The sequence below is a fragment of the Hemicordylus capensis genome, chromosome 7, assembly GCF_027244095.1.
Source record: "Hemicordylus capensis ecotype Gifberg chromosome 7, rHemCap1.1.pri, whole genome shotgun sequence".
Lineage (NCBI taxonomy): Eukaryota > Metazoa > Chordata > Lepidosauria > Squamata > Cordylidae > Hemicordylus > Hemicordylus capensis.
This window is the reverse complement of record NC_069663.1, coordinates 23,244,645-23,262,023: the sequence shown is the minus strand read 5'-3', so window position 1 is coordinate 23,262,023 and position 17,379 is coordinate 23,244,645. Positions and strand designations below refer to the sequence as shown.

At 51.0% G+C, this 17,379-nt stretch overlaps 1 protein-coding gene and 1 long non-coding RNA gene across 2 annotated transcripts in view; both read left to right on the top strand.

Moving 5' to 3' along the window:
• Window positions 1-17,379, top strand: part of CADM4 (cell adhesion molecule 4) — a 117,379-nt gene that overhangs the window by 65,889 nt on the left and 34,111 nt on the right. The gene's annotated exons all lie outside the window — the stretch shown is intronic.
• LOC128332603 (uncharacterized) lies at window positions 10,257-13,894 on the top strand. Its single transcript, XR_008310696.1, has 3 exons — window positions 10,257-10,619; window positions 12,527-12,672; window positions 13,766-13,894. It is a non-coding gene; the product is annotated as an uncharacterized LOC128332603 (long non-coding RNA).

Genomic DNA, 17,379 nt, shown 5'->3' with positions numbered 1-17,379 from the left:
CAGGGCATACAGACGCAGAGGGAGCACCCTGACCCTTGTTCAGTTGCCAGGGCAGTTCCCAAGACCCTTTCATTGAGCCCCCTGACTCCTTTGGGGAGAAGGAGAGGGTTGCACACTGAGAACTGGCAAGCTGGCTTGGCTTCCCTTCTCAGATGTTTTATTGGGATGATGAACTATTCAGGCATTGCCAAAGAATATGGGAAGGGCAGATTGCTTCCTCGAATCGTAAGCCAGCCCCTCCGCTGCCCCGGAACGGCCCAGATCCTGTAATTGCAGTCTGCGTCCCTTTAGCAGCTGCTGATCACTGCTACCCGCGCCTGCGCCGTGCATGCTTCACACAGACCAATGCTAATTCTCCTGGCTTCCTGCAAGGAATCCAGGAATTGCTCCTCCTTTGTGGCTCTGAGGTTGGTTGTCGGAGATTCCTAGCCCTTCTCTGTCCGGGAGCCCTGGCCCAGCAAGGACTAGAAACCCCTGCCGAGTAACTTGAGGGGGCTGCTTCTGTGAGTGGGCACCACAGACATCTTGAACATCACCCAGCCCCCGAATCCATCTGCAGCTAGACTCCCACAGACACCTCTGCCTGGTCCCTGTTTCTGTTCATTTGGATGCTAAGCAATTTTTTGAACCTGTCCAGGCTGAAAAGCAGATTATAAATCTAATGCACAAATAGATAATACAAATTCTCTGGGTGCCTTTTCCAGGAAGAACCATGACCTTTAAGCCAGGTTCTGTTTACAGTGCAGGCATGTCTTCCTCTGTAGCCGGGCTCAGTGGGGCCTGGTTCTTCATTATACCTCTTTATGTCTGGAATCCCAGAGCAGCGTTTATTCATTGGGCCTAGTTCTCATTGAGGTGGTCCATCATCGCATCTTCCGAGTGTAGAATTATATTATCCTGCAGAGAACCCAAGTTCCTAAGAATCTTGGCTTGTGTCTTCCATCCGTGCTTCTTGCTTAGATGACTTGTGTCTGGGCTGCACCATTTCTGATTATGGTTGGGGCTCACCTGGCAAATTGATTCCCCCTCTCCCCCCACCAAATGTCCTTCAGTTAGAAGGCTAGGCTAGAACCTTACTGATATGCTGTGATTTTCATGTAGGAATATATTTTTCATAAAGGAACATTGAATCTAGAGAACCTCCACCTGCACTTTGAAACAGAATGGGCCTTAGCCTCCATGTTCCCTGCACCTATGCTCCCACACTAGATTTGGAGCAAACTTTATGTCTCCTTGTCTCGATCTCTGTTTAGTGGCTATTGACTTGCCCTGGTGAGAGTCTGCTTTAGATTTGCACATTTTACTGCTGAGCACTCTGCTAAAATAGTTCTGTGTTGGGATTTGCAGCAGCCCCCACCCTGTGGTGCTGAGACTGTCCTCACCTTCTCAGTGAGTTTTGTCTTGTTGTCTTAGCTCTTGATCCAGCTGTGTGAACACTTTCATATGATTATTATTTTCTTGCTTCACCAGCCATGGGGTATTTAACCTCTGTTATGATAATACATTCATGGATTGAGTCAGCATTTGAATTAAACCTTTGGTTCTCTAGTGCTTTCAGATGAAGGGGATCATGGGCTGCTTTGACTGAGGTGGCACTAGAAACTGCAGCTTCTAGTGCATGTTAAGTAACAAAGGCTTTTCAAGTGCCTGAGTCCTGTTCTACATCCATTGTGCTTGACGGCCTCTAGATCTGGAAGATGCGCTTGCAAAGCTGCAGGTGTAGGCCAATTACAGGGATCTGCACACTGTGCTGAGAATTTTTTTTTTTTTTAAAAACCCAGACATTACAGCAAGCAAAGGTGAATTCTGCCATCTGAACATGCATAGCGGCTTGATACTGAAGCAGACCGTTGCAATGCTCCATCTAGGCCAGGGTGATTTACTCATGGCAGGAGCCCACAAGGTCTTAGGCAAAAGTCTCTTTCTCAGGGCTACTAATTTCTGGAAAGGCCAGGGGTTGAACCTGGGACCATCTGCATACGATGAAAGTTCTCTATGCACTGACCTGTGGTCCTTTCCTGTTGGAATATATCATGCAGATGAAGCCAAGGTTCTTATATTGGCTTGCTGTGGAAGTCACCCTGCTTTTGCTAGTCATAGGAAGACACGAGGAAGAATCTGGGGCCCTACAATGCCATTCTCTGACTGAAGGTTCTGCTCCAGCCCCCTCTGGTTTTTGAGACTTTGCAAGACACTGTCAGCAATTCCTTTATGGTAAACCTTTTTCTTTTGCACCTGGTCGGACCAGGATAGAAAGTTTGCCTTCAAATGGAGGTTTCCCCCGGCTATACTTGGAGGTACCAGCCAGGAACTGTACCTTTTAACCTTCTGCATGCAAGGCAGGTGTTCTGCCATTGAGCTGTGGTCCCTCTCCAGAAATCCCCTAGAAATCTCATGCATTTTTATTTGTAGAATGGGATAGAAAGAGGTATGTGTATTAGAACAGGAGATGAACTGGGTGTGGGGCTCCTGGCAATATAGGAAGCTGCCTTATACTGAGTCAGACCCATGTTCCATCTCGCTCAGTATTGTGCACACTGACTGGCAGCGGCTCTCCAAGGTTCCAGGCAGGAGTCTCTCCCAGCCCTACCTGGAGATGCTGCCAAGGGTTGCACCTGGGACCTTCCGCATGCAAAGCTGATGCTTTACCTACCACTGAGTGATGCCGCCATCCCTTTAAAAGGTGTCGGCAGTTTTTAAAATTTCCATTGGTTTACAAGAACCTTGAGGAAGGATGGATTCCACGGAAGCCTGCTTTCAGTGCTGCCTTGGGAGCCATTGTGGGTTTCAGTGGGTTGATGGACTTGGCAGTTCTGTTGTGGAAGATGGCAAAATCTCTGATGGGTGAAGGGGGCTGAGGCCAGAGAGGGGGTTCAGATCATGTTGGGGATACTCCAGAACTCTTCCCGCAAGCAAGCAAGCAAGCATCCAGTCTTTTTTTACTTGTGAATATATAAGGAAAGATGTCTTGGCACCTTTCTCCCCAATTGCTCACTAAAGAAGTAATACAGTTCAATAACTTGAAACATATTGCTTTCATTTTGGCTGTCTTGCATTGGTTCTCCTCCTTCCTGAGGTCTCCTCACTAGAAACCAACCCAAACAAGCCCAAAGAACCTCAAACCCATCGTACGACAGGCCTGTGGGTAAAAAGCAAAAAACAACCACAAAACCCCCATAACGACTAGCCTAACCCAGTATATCCCTAGCCTGAGGGAGGATAGAGCCAAACGCAGGCCTCTTTCTTTTAGGAAGCTGCCTTATACTGACTCAGACCATTGGTCCATCCAGCTCAGTACCCATACTGCCAGCGGCTTCTCCAAGGTTACAGGCAGGCCTACCTGGAGATGCCCGGGAGGGAACCTTCTGCATGTGAGCAGGCAGGTTCTCTTCCCAGAGCAGTCCCGTCTCCTAAGGGGGAATATCTTGCAGAGCTTGCATGTAGTCTTCCATTCAAATGCAAACCAGGGTGGGCCCTGCTTAGCAAAGCGGACAATTCATGCTTGCTGCCACAAGACCAGAGCCACCTAATGGCTCAGCGGGGAAGTAACTTGCCTAGCGAGCAAGAGGTTGCCGGTTCGAATCCCTGCTGGTATGTTTCACCTATACTGGGCAGCAGCGATACAGGAAGATGCTGAAAGGCATCCTCTCATACTGGGCGGGAGATGGCCATGGTCAACCCCTCCGGTAGTCGACCCAAGAAAACCACGTGGCTCTGTGGTCGCCACGAGTCGACACCGATTCGACGGCTTACCTTTTAAACCCCAAGACCAACTCTCCTCCCGTTTTAAACCGGAATCCTGTGCGAGCGGGTGCAATAGCCGCCTGGGAACCTGCACTCTCCTTTGCCGTGTCGAAGAGGGCACTTCAGCAGCGGTGGCTTGTCATGGCGCGTTGGTGGGAGAAGCTGCACCTGCCCAAATTCCCTCTGCCCCCTGCCTCTTTGAAGGTAGGTCTCTTGCCGGCCCTGCTGATCTCCCGCCCGTTCCCCTGCAGCAGCCGGCCCCGGCCGGAGGTGCGGGTTTCCCCTGCTGCCTCTCTCCCGAGGCTGGCCTGGCACAGGCAAGGCGCGGCGCCCGGAATATCAATCAGGCAGCAGCGCAGAGGTCAGAGCGGTGGGCTGGGGGAGGGGGGTTCGTTCCGAGGCCGAGCCGCGCGGCGGCGTTTCATGCTCCCTGCCTCCCTTTTGTCGAATATCAGCAGCCCTCGTGAGCGGCATTCTTGATGTGCCCGCTGCCTCATGCTGGCATCTCATTGCAGCAGGCGCGGGTGCTGGGGAGGGGTGTGTGTGTCGGGGAACCGAGGCAGAGGTGGCCCATGTGGGGAGCCGGGCTCCCTTGAGATGCCTCCGAGGTGCAGCTTGAATTATGGCTGGAGAGCAGCACAGGACAGGTGGAGGCTTGCCAGATCCAGTACAAGGCTGGGCTCCTTGTGCTTTCTCGGCAGCGTCGCAGGGAAGGCAGCGTTGGGGCGGGCGGCTCTTCTCTCACCCCACTGCAGCAGCAGCGGCGGCGGAGGAGGGAGAAGCTGCCGCTGCTCAAATTCTCCTTTCTCCACGGCATTCCGAGGAGGGGCAGGGTCTGGCAGCCATGCCACCTATCAGGATTGCCAGCTTTTTTCGACTGGCCCCAACGACAGCCTGATGTGCCGGCAGAGTTTTTCCGGGCATGGCGATGAAGCAGTGGGAAAAGCTTCCCTTCCCACCTCTCTGTGTTCTTTGGTTGCTGTGAAAGGTGCCAGAGCAGGTCAGCCAAGTTGGCAACCTGAGCTGCTTCCGTGTTTATTCTCTCCCTCTCTCTCTCTCTCTCTCTCTCTCTCTCTCTCTCTTTCTCTTTTCCATGTGCCGCTTCAGTCGTCTTCACTCCTTTTCTTACTCTCATGATTTCCATTTTCCTTTTTGACCCTGTACCCTCCTTTCTCTCCCAAGTATTTCTGTTTTTCTTTCAAGTTGTTTACTTCTTTGGAAGGTTGCTCCCCATCCTTACCCTTACACATGCACACACACACACACACACCCGAACGGGATCACTGGCGTTTTACTCTTCCTCTAAGGGTGTTGGCAACTATCCGCTTAGAGTTGGGAAGCTTTTTGGGGCAGACTCGTGCTGGCCGGCCTGGCACCTTCCTCCTGGGAAGGCTTGGCAGATGAGCTTGGCTTCATGTTCGGGGTTTCAAGGTCTATTCATAAAACCATTTTGACGTGCAGGTGGCAAGCTGCCAAGGTGTCCTTTCCCTCTCTTCCCTCTTTGCTCTGGTTGAGATGAGACTGTGCCTCTCCATGTCCTGGCTCAAGCCCACATCGAGCTGACGAGCTGTGATCGCAACATGTCAGCCACCAGTTGGCACATTCACAGAACTGGGAACGATGTTAAAAATGGCAGCTCGGTGGTGGCTTTGCCATACGAAATGGGCCATGTCGTCAGCCTGAACTGATGTCCGTTTGTGGGATTTATGACTAATTATGCCCAAGGTCAGATTGGTCTAAACCAGGGATTCTCACATTTTGGTCGCCAGATGATGTTGGACTACAGGTTCTATCATCCCCTGCCACAATGGCTGAATGGGAGGGGGTGATGGGAATGGTAGTCCAACAATATCTGGGGACTAACGTTTGAGAAACCCTGGTCTGGTCTAGTCCAGTCCAGTTCCCCCTCCCCCACTTTTTCATTTTTAAGCTCCTGTCTGTAATCCTTGTTGCCACCCAGGGGCAAACAACATGTTGCATTAAGCGTGTTGTTTGAGATGATGTACTTAACTTTTCTGTACTAAAGAGCAGCCATAGTGAGTGATCTGGACCGTGGTGTAGGAGGGAGGGGGTTGTTAATCACCTGCCCCATCCCCTGCCATGGTCCTCATTTTGACTGGGGTTTTCTCTGGCTTGTTTTTACCCCTGGAAGAAAGCCCCTCTTGACACTGATGGGAGCTTTGCTCCAGGGGCAAATAGCCATGAAGGGCCTGATCCAGATTTGGATCATGCCGGGGCAAAGGATTAAGCCCCCTTCCCTCATGCTGGATTGGGGACCCTCTGCACTCCTGCTTAATACAGAAAGTTAAGCGTGTCAGCTCTAATGATAGATCTTAATGTGGCATTGTAGTTTGGCCCGGTGGATTTGTGGTGCCTTTCTATGGTGGTGCCCAAACATTTGATAATAGCAAATTTTCTGAATTGAAATTGGTTGCACCCTTCTGTCTCAGTGGTTACTTTTAGAACATGAAAATGAATGACCTACCTCAATGAGAGCATGCCTTCTTATTGGAACTGTGATTCATTTCAAGACCTAACGGGCAACATCTTCTGAGACCATGTAATGCTTCTGTGTCGCCACACTGGGAATGAGTTGATGATATACTCTACTGTGATGATATAATCTAATGTGATGCGTAGTGGTTAGAGCGTCGGACTAGGACCAGGAAGAGCTGATTTCAAATCCCCATTCAACCATGAAACTCACTTGGTGACTCTGGGCCAGTCATGTATCTCTCAGCCTAACCTACCTCACAGGGGTGTTATGAGGATAAAAATAACCATGTACACCGCTCTCAGCTCCCCGGAGGAAGAGCGGGATATAAATGTAAATAATAAACAAACAAATACAATGCCGTGGCAGAACTACTTGCCCTCCAAACCAGCGAATCATGCAGAGGTGCAGTGGACACCCTCTTCTGTGGTTGGAGACTTTGTGCTCACAAGACCTTTTAATGCTGTTTCTTGAGGCACGCTGGCAGTTCTTTTACAGTGCCCCAATGCAACGGGCTCGCAGTTTGGCTATTAGTGTCTAGGGATGTGCACGAAAATCTTCGGCGCCAACGGGGGTAGCACTTTAAGGGCGGGGGAGGGTGTACTCACCCCTCCTGCCGCATATCCCCCGCCAGCGTGCTGTTGATTTTAAGCCCTTCCGGGCGGCAGCGTTCCTCCCTGCCGCCCTGTTTCCCCCGTCGGCCGGAAGTCGCGAGTGCACGTGTGCCCGTCGCGCGTGCGCGCCCTTCTGCCGTGTGCGCACGCACGCACGATGGGTGCACGTGGGCTCACGACTTCCGGCTGATGGGGGGAACGGGGCGGCAGGGAGGAACGCTGCTGCACCGAGGGGCTTAGAATCAACAGCGCGCCGGCGGGGGAAATGCGGCGGGAGGGGTGAGTACACCCTCCCCCGCCCTTAAAGTGCTACCCTCATCGGAGTTTCGGCACCGAAACTGCCCACAGCGCTGAAACGTTTTGGAGGCCTTCATAATGGTCTCCGAAACGTTTCGGGCACAAGCCTATTAGTGTCTTTAAAATATTGCAGAAGTGGGAGATGCTGCAGCCCTGGTCTCTCCACTGGCAGCCGGTGGGCTATCCCTCTCATGAGGGGGCCAGTCTACTGGGGAGGACCGTGGGGTGCGAGGCCCTAGGTCTCCCTTCGGACTGCACGCTCACACCATTCCTTCCTCAGCCCTTTTGTCCTCCTGCCCACCTTCATTTCCTGCTGTGTGGCACCCTTTTCCTACCGTGAGGCCCAGAAAGCGCGGGAGCGGAGAGGACAAAAGGCCTGGGGAAGCAATGGATGGGAGAATCCTGCCTGCGGGATCTCCACTTAATGGGTCTCTTGAAAGGGTTGAGGTGAGTCGCTGGGTTGCGACCTGGCAATCAGACCTACATTCTTTGACTAAGCCCGTGTTCAGTTTAAATGGGAAGTGGGCAGCTTAATTTGCAACCTGATGCTTCAGAGGCCAGCATCGCTCTGTGCATCTGCTGCTGGCGCTGGTGTCTGATGTCTCTTCACCTTTCTGAGGCAGAGACAGTGACGAGAGGGAGTCGGAGAGCGGGCTGGTGGATTCTAGACAGACTGACTAGAGGGGGTTGAGTGTGGGGAGGCGGGCAGATGCAGGTCACCACCCATTCAGGGACAGAGTGCAGACTGTTGCATGTATTGTACAGAGGAACCTTTGAGTAAAGGTGAGCCGCCTTGTTTCACAAGATGATGTGGATTTGCCTGGGGCACGGAGGTGTCCTCTCTCTCTTTTTAACCTTTATTTTTACTGACCCTGCTCTCATCCCTTTAACAGCAACTTGACTCATCACAAGGGGAGCAACAGCAGGAGAGGGCATGTGCTCACCTCTTGCCTGTGGGCTTTCTCAGAGGCGTCTGGTGGGCCACTGTGGGAAACAGGATGCTGGACTAGGTAGGCTTTGGACCTGATCCAGCAGGGCTGCTGTTGATTTAGCAGGGGAAATGTTGCTTGGCATGGAGACCTGGGGACTCTTGCCAGTCTTTGAGTTGTGGATCTGGGGCAGTATTTGAAGAGTCCTCTCCTTAGGGCCCTAAAGGTAAAGTGTGCTGTCCTCGAGTGGGTGTCGACTCCTGGTGCCCACAGAGCCCTGTGGCTGTCTTTGGTAGGAGGGGTTTCCCATTGACACTGACTCAAAGGCACACTTTACCTTTACTTTACGATTGCCTCCTCCCACACAGTATGAGATGATGCCTTTCAACATCTTCCTATATCGCTGCTGCCTGATATAGGTGACCAGCAGGGATTTGAACCGGCAACCTCATGCTTGCTTGGCAAGTCATTTCCCACTCTGCCATTAGGTGGCTGCTTAGGGCCATAGGTTGACCTTATTGCCACAGCTCAGTAATAAAGCACATGTTTTGCAGAAGATCCCAGGTTCAGTCCTTGCTAGACAGGGAAAGACTCCTGTCTACAACTCTGGAGAGTTTAGGGTTGCCATATTCAAGCTTCCCAAATCTGGGTGGCCTAATTTGCATATTATGGAAACTATGCGGCAATTTAAGTTGCATATTTATTTATTTATTTATTTGACAGATTCGTATACTTTCTCCTCCTCTGCCCTCCCATGTGATCGGATCCAGAGTAAAATCCAGGCGGCGCATTTGAAATCCATGTAAATCCGGATGGAATTTAGCAGCTGGGTGGAGAAGCCAAAATCCGGGGGTTGCCCTAAATTCCAGGGGACATAGCAAGGCTAGGAGAGTTCATTCATTCGATTCGGTTTCTCGATTCGAGTTGCTTCCAGCTACTGTGGACAAAACTGAGCTAGATGGAGTGAGGGCCTGACTCCGTATAAGGCTGCTTTGTATGTTCAGGCCCTGCATGTTGGGCATCTGGTTGGCCATTATGGAATACAGGAGGCTGGCCTAGAGGGACATTTGCTCTGATCCAGCAGGACCCTTCTAATGGCCTCTTTGGAAAACTTGTCATTTCACCCAAGCATGCCTTCACTGCTTGTCTCTTCCGCCGTGGTTTCATTTGAGCTGGCATGTCTTTGTTGACTTGTGTAGGTTCTCCAGCTTCTTTCCTTAATTACCTGTGTGTGTCTGTGTGTAGTGGGGGGAGGATATAGTGCCTAGGAGTAATAATGAGGCGTGCTGCTCCCACAGCCGGCTTTTCCTAGCATTGAGAGCGGAGTTGGAGTCAGTGTCGGTCTTTTAACTTGGAAATCAAGCCCTTGCTGCGTGGTGCGCACCACAGACACACAAGATCCTCCTCTTGTACTCGGCATTAATTAAAGTTGCTTAGTATCCTTGCCTCACTCATAAGGGTGGGGAAAGTTAGTCTGCCTTGTTACTACCCTGATGGTCAGTGCAACAGTGGGTTAGAGGTAGGGATGTGCACGGAACCGGGTGGGGGTGGCTCGAGGGTGGGGGTCTCACTTTAAGGGTGGGGGAGGGTGCACTGCCCGCCCCCCCGCTTCCCCCCCCACGGCACTTGGTGTCGGTAAAAGCCTTCGGGGTGGCAGTATACCTCCCTGCCACCCCTTCCCCCTCTTTGGCCGGAAGTGGCCAGAAGTACCGGGCGTGCATGTGCCCGTGCACGTCAGACTTGCATGATTGCGACATGCCCGAGCACGACATGTGCACGCATGCCCAATACTTCTGGCCACTTCCGGCTGAAGAGGGAAGCATGGAGGTACACTGCCGGCCCGAAGGCTTTTACTGACACCGAGCGCCGTTTGGGGGGGGGGGCGGGGGGAAGCGGGTGGAGGGGTAACTGCACCCTCCTCCGCTGCCTTCGAACCTCAACCCCCCCCAGTGTTCTAACCTGTTTGGAGGCCCTTTTCCAAACAGTTCCATGCACATCCCTAGTTTAGAGGCCCCCTTTTCCCCAAGGGGACACATTTGGTGCCCCTTAATCCACATTCGGGGGGACCTGAGGTTGCTGTCTTTCTCCCTTCCTCTTGGAAAATCTTCTGGGCTTTCAGAGCTGCACGGCAGGCAGGCCTTCAACAGGCCGTCTCCTCCCAGCTTGGAGACTTCAGTCCTGGGGTTGGGGTGGGGGAGTGAATGAGGCACAGGCGCCCCTCCAGCGACAAGACCCCTGCTCCGCCATGCCCAAGAGCCCCCCCCCCCATCTCAAGAAGAGCAGCATCCCGCCATGAGGACATACATGATCCTGGCCGGGGGGGCGGGGAGACACAACTGGCTGTGTTCCTGAGCTCCAGGCGCTGTGCCACTTGTGCATTGTGGCCCGTGTGTGTGTGTGTGTGTGTGTGTGTGTGTGTGTGTGTGTGTGTAAGTGGGGAGCCAGCCCTTCTTTGGGCCTCTGGCGCTGGTCCCCCTCCCACCCCTCTCCCTCTCCACAGGCCCCATTGCAAGTCAAACGCCACATGGCAGGATGCCAGGGGTATGCAAATGGTGGTGGCTGGTCGCCATGACGACGCGTGATTAGCTGCGGAGGAATGGAGTAGGAGGGCGCAGGGGCCATGGCAGAGGCTGGAGAGGGGCGCTCTGGCACTCAGCCCCCTTCCTTCCCCTCAGGAGGGCGACTTCTTGAGGGGCAGGGGTGGGGTTGGTTCATGGCAACTGGAAAGCCAACGAAATAAGAAGAGGGTGGTGCGGTCCTCCTGCCAGTCTTTCCTGGCCTAGAGTGTCACCACCCTTTGTTTCGTGCCCCCCCCCAAGTGACTAGGGCTCCCTGCCTTATGACAGCCATTTTTTTTTTTTGCCCCAGGGAACCTTGGGAACTGTAGTGTTCTGACATGTGAGCCCTGGAAGAGATTCTCCTCGTGGGGTGGGGCCGCTTTGGAAGAGCACCTGCATGCTTGCATGCAGACACTCCTGCCTGTAGCCTTGGAGAAGCTGTTGCCAATCTGTGTAGACAATACTGAGCTAGATGGACCAGGGGTTTGACTCAGTAGAAGGCAGCATCCTATGTTCCTGATGGTATAACTGGTATAAGGTTATACCCCTGCTAACTGGGCAAGGAGGCACCTTTTAACGTGGCGATTCTCTTTATTTAGCAGGGGGAGAGTAACTGGCCCTATCCAACCCCAGCACAGTACCTCCGGTGACTGTTGCTGGTGTCTATTTTGTGTTTCTTTTCAGATTGTGAGCCCTTTGGGGACAGGGATCCATCTTATTTATTTGTTGTTTCTCTGTGTAAACCGCCCTGAGCCATTTTTGGAAGGGCGGTATAGAAATCGAATGAATACATAATAAAATAAATAATAAATAAAGGTAAAGTGTATCGTTGAGTCGGTATCGACTCCTGGTGTCCACAGAGCCCTGTGGTTGTCTTTGGTAGAATCCAGGAGGGGTTGACCATTGCCTCCTTCCACACAGTCTGAGATGATGCCTTTTAGCACCTTCCTATATCACTGCTGCCCGATATAGGTGTTTCCCATAGTCTGAGAAACATACCAGCGGGGTTTCGAACCGGCAACCTCTGGCTTGCGAGTCAAGCCATTTCCCACTGCGTCATTAGGTGGCTTATAACTGATGTAAAACCAAGATTAAAATGTAGCATAAGTGGATGACTGCCATTGGGATTAGGGCTTCTGACTTTTCTACCTGTCTGTAGCTGTGCATTTTAACAGCAATTTGATGGGAGGACATTAGCAGGTGATTATGTTATCTCCCAAAGGAGTGCAGCAGGGGCATTGCTAGGTATTTAAAAGCTCTGTGGGTGGGGCAGGCCTTCTAATACAATAATGCACCTGTATTAAGATACTGTATTAAAGTCTCTATAATACAGCAGGTATGTAAGTAGAAGCAACAGAGAGCCTGGTGAGTTCTCTCCCGTGCTCCATGCAGGTACCTCCACTGCTGCACTTCCTTTCTGGAAGAGGTCATGCAGAAGGTAGGTGGCTGATGAGATTCGGGGTTCTGAGAAATTCATTGGGGGTCCATACCCATGGGCCACCACTTAACAATGCCTCTGTGGGGCAGATTATCTTTCTCCTGGTGAATTGGCAAACATTATGATGCAGCCAGTGACGATGCTTTCCCCAACCTTCTCCCAGTATCATGCAGCTTATAGACCAGGGGCTCCCAATCTTAGGTTCCTCAATGTTGTTGGACTACAACTCCCATCACCCCCTGCCACATTTGGCCCTTGTGGTGGTGGGGGGCTGATGGGAGCTGTAGTCCAACAACAGCTTGGGTCCCAAGGTTGGGAAACGCACTGTCGCCGGACTGGTAATTGGGAGGGAGGATGTATTTGCTCCCCTGATGGGGCTACCATTAAAACAGCTGCAGCTGCTGAATGGTTCTGAATAGAATAGTTATTTCCATTTGTGTGCTAAAATGCAGGTCCTACAAATGGAGCTGCTGTTCAAGTTACAAGAGCGGGCCAACATGCTGTGTGTTTCTTGGGTCAGCTGGTGGCCCTAGCTGTGATGCCACCCAGGAGGCCACATAATCATGGCACGGGAGCCTTGCCAAGGAAAGGAAAAAAGGTGGCGATCGATCCATTTTGGGAGTGTGGTTTGGGACTGTTCCCAGCAATGCGGGAGGCAGGTAGAGCTGAGATAACAGAAGTGATGCCACCTCTGGCAAACACGGCCTATTTTTGGCTGGCACTTGCTGATTCATTCTGAATTGTATGCAAAGGTAAAATTGCCCCATTGTCTGACAATGAGCTTGATTTTTCTTTTTAAAGGCTTTGGAAAAGAGCAAAATCGGAAAAGCATAGAATTGCCCAGGTGGCAGGTCTGAAACAAGGCGAGGGTACTTTGCAGTGTGAGGAATTTGCAGTTTGATTGGCGGGTTCTCTATTCACAGACGAGATGGGGGGTGCAGAGAGGCCAAGCCTGTGGGAGGAATTTGCTGTGGTGTGAAAAGCAGGCAGTAAGAGAGTGCAAGTCCTGCTTACAGAATTGTTGCCACCAGCCTGTCCAATAATGGCCCGATTAGTTTTTTGTGGGGAATGAGGCTTACCTTGTTGGTGGCAGTGCATAATTACCTTATGGAATCCACTGCCTCAAGATGTAATGAAGACAACTGCTTTAGATGGCTTTAAAGAAGGATTAGGCAAACATGAGGAGAGTAATCAGCCTAGCAAGGGGCTATTAGTCCTGATAGCTATTTGAAACCTTCATGCCTAGAGGCCATGTACCTCTGAGAACCAAATATGGAGGATAAACAAGATGGCTGCCATTTTTTCTAGAAGCATCCCGCTCTCCACTGATGGGCACTAAATGCTGGAGTTTGGTCTGTGTGAACGAGGTAGTCCTTCTGTTCCCAAGTGCTCTGGCCAAAAACACCCCCCAAATGAAACTGTCTCAACATTAGTATGTGTGTTCTATTAAACATACCATGTTGTGGTGCTTCTCCAACTGTTGAGACATTCCAGGGACAGAAGCGACTATGCTTAGTTTTCTTTGGAGGAGACGACTCTGCTAACGTAAAGTGCCTTTATCATTTCTGCTTTATTTACACATGTGATTTGTAAATAACTTATAACGCATTTACAAGCAAGTTGTATAAAGACAACAATTGGTATTTTATTTGTAAACTTCCATTTTCAATACCTCCTGTTTCTGACCACAGGTCATGCACACACAGCAGCTATTCAAGGTAGAAGAGCAGACAAGGCTGTGTGGGCAATTGGCAACCCTAACTGAGATGCAGCCTAGGAAGCCACACAGTCAAAACACAGGAGCCCTCCCAAGGACCCTGAATGGGCAAGTGACATCTTTGCAAGGGGCCGTGTATAAAATAAACATTTTTTCACAGAGATTCTGCCATTTTCCCATTATTGCGTGTCTGCTGAAAACTGGTGGGCCATGTTCTGGGCCAAACCTTGTTTTTCAGCCTTTGGGTTGCAGACCCATTTCAGTGCTCTAAAGACTAGACCACCCTGTTCTGCTGTGTTCTAATACAGGAAGAGCTCACACCCCTCTCCGCCGGTTCTGTATTTGTAATTGCTGACATGATTAGTGGGTGGAGGTGCGACTGCACCCCCCCCCACTGTGATGTGTCCTGGGACATATTAGGAATAGTCTGTGGCAGGCATTGACAAATCCCAAGTGCCAGGGAGCCATGCCACCTCGACTAGAATATTCAGAGGCAGAGTTATTTAATACAATCTTTATTTGTCCCAGGCAGCCCTGTGAAAGGGAATAAAGAGATGTCCATTTACCCTCCTCCTCTACGGTGTCTGTCACCAAGTTTAGTAATTTTGTCAAGTGTCCATCGTCCAGCTCCTAAATTCTTGGGCTGGCTACTAGATTCAAAGAAGATTCGTCAAGGCCTGGTGGCCTATGCCTCTTATTAGCATTCCACTTCCAGGCTTTTTTGTGGAGGGAAACTTAGTATTTCATGAAAGGGATACTCCGTTCACCATGATGTCTGGATAGATAACAAACCTGAATTGTGTAAAGTGCCCAAATCCAGAAAAATTGAATGAATGAAGGCACTCAGCTGTTGTCGTTGTTGAGGGATTTGAGCCCACTCTCTTACATTCAGTCCTCTAGGTAATGTATTGCACTGGAACTGCAGGAAATTCCCCGAGTTGCATGAAACTCCCAAATTGCGGGAAGATGAGTTGATTGTGGATGTGTGGGCCTCCGTGTTCCTGGCATGAGCAGCATGGGGGGAAATACGTGGGAAGGAGGTTGGAATGGATGCTTGCCAGAAACAGGTGAAGCAGACAACGTGGGGAGGGGCTGCTGGGGAAACTTTCTGCTCTCAGGAGTGTAATTGCCGGTTGCTGATAGGAGCAGACTGTTCTCCGTCTCCATTGCCCACTTCCCATCCCTATGGAGAAAATGGCAACTGCTTTCTGTCAGCTCAGCAGATTCTGCGCTGGCTGCAGAGACGTGTGTGTGTGTGTGGGGAAGCGCAGCGTAATTCTTAAGGCTGGCTGCACGGGTGGGAGGGGGCGGCAGCGGCAGCTGCTCAGAGGAGGGGGTAAAAGAGGCCAGTGGCTGTGTGCGTAGTAGGGTAAGCGTAGTAGGCGTTGGCTGTGCCGGGAGTGTGCTGCATTCTTCCTTGAACCCCAGAGGGTACTTCTCTGTCCCCCGAGGTTCTGCTTCAGTTGTCTTTGAATTTCTTTCTATTCCATTTGCACATCCGACTGTGCCAATGTCTTGAGGGATTCCTTGTTTTGCAGAAGTCTCCACTAAATCCTTTGAGGCTCGGACATTTTCTTCATCCAAACCATCGGCTTGCTTCTCCTACTGTGTAGCAATTCCCTTCCTCAAGCACACATAAATAGATTAACCTCTTAATTCACCTGGAGCTGATCTTTTGCCCATCCAGGTACTACAAAGAGAGGGGGTTTTGGTGCTTGTTTCACGTTTCACATGTTTCACTCAGATTAATTCTTCAGAATTGATGAACAATGCTCCGAAAGCAGTTTTGACAGACTGGCTTCAAAGGCCACTTCGGGCACCAAAGGAGGAGAGCTGGTCTTGTGGTAGCAAGCATGAATTGTCCCCTTTACTAAGCAGGGTCTGCCCTGGTTTGCATTTGAATGGGAGACTACATGTGTGAGCACTGTAAGATGTCCCCCTTAGGGGCTGCCAGTCTAGGACAATACTGAGTTAGATGGACCAATGGTCTGACTCAGTCTGTGGCAGCTTCCTGTGTTCCTACCATGGATGCTTTGACCTTGGATTTGTGAAGTATATATCTAAAAAATGTAATGTGTGAGTGAGGCAGACATATGTTTGGAAGCATGTGCATCACACAGCTACACTTTACAGAGATGTGGGAATGGCTGTAGCCCCCATCCAGTGTACATATAGCTGCAAGCCTGGGTTTGCAGCAAGGGCATGTGTGGAAAGGAACTGAAGCCGAGTCTATACACAGAGTAGAATGTGGTTGTGGAATCTTTAGGTGGTAAAGTGGATTGTACCACTTTTTTATTTTTACATTATATCCATCTCTTCCTCCAAGGAGCCCAGAGTGGTATACATGGTTATGTTTATCCTCACAACAACCCTGTGAGGTAGGTTTGGCTGAGAGATATGTGACTGGCCCATTGAGTTTCATGGCTGAATGGGGATTTGAATTCAGGTCTCCCCGGTCCTAGTCTAACACCCCAACTGCTACACCACACTGCCTCTCTCAGACTTCAGCTTGTAGGTGGAGGTGGGGTATGCTAGTTCTGCATATCCGCCCGTGTTTTAAAAAAATGCCTTGCAGGAAGAAAACTAGCACACCAAGCAGAAAGCTACTAGCTCAGCCTACGGCCTGTTGTGCCAGTTTTCTGTTTGCAGGGAGCTTTCACGTACCGGAGCATTCAAAACTGTGATTTCCCCCACCCAAAGTCAAGTCATGGTCCAGTCCATGATCTTTAGAATTACAGCTGTTTTGCTCCTATAAATGAGGCACAAATGCTATATAAGCTATAACCAATAATTTCTCAAAGAGGCAATACCTCTAGATTGGGATTATGCACTACAACCAAGACTTGGAAGAGCAGGTCAGGGAAGAGGCAACGGAAAGTCAGGGCAATTCTGCAGGCAAATGCAGGCACCTGAGCCTAGGAGTCTGCCTTCTACCCACTCAGGCCACGAATCCCTCTGTTCCAGTATTGCTCATGCTAACTGGTAAGCGGGGGGGGGGCGTCTTTCCCAGCCCCTCTCCAGAGATGCCCAGGACTGAACCCGGGGCCCTCTGCATGCAAAGCAGGTGCTGCTCTACGGCTGAGCTGCAGCCTCATCCCTGGATGGCTGCCTCTGGGAGGATTCCTTGTGATGTAGGCTTTGAAGACGTCCTCCTGGCCAGTGCGGTGAAATCAAGAAATGCACCCTGATGTGCCAGTCTGGCGTTCCTGGCTTCTGGGAGCCGTGCATGGAGAAGCCCGCTTGCCCGTGGGAAAGATCATTACGGGGAGAACAGTCTGTCTTGAACGGGGTGTTGCTTGAATAGCAAACGGCTCGGCCGATGTGATGGGATTAAAGGGAGTTCAGGCTGAATAGTACAGTGAGCTCCCTCCCACTCCGCATCCGAGTGTGGGTCCTTTGCTACCTTACCCCGCCAGCCCAGTATCCATCCCATCCCCGCCAGACCAAAGCACACCTCAGCCCCGCCCCCACCCGCACACTTTCCAGCTGCAACATGCATCAAGCTCATCAGTGCCATTCCCATGGTAACCCATTATGATGTCAAAGGAGGAGGGACAAATTATCAAGGGATTTAAAGGGACAAAATGT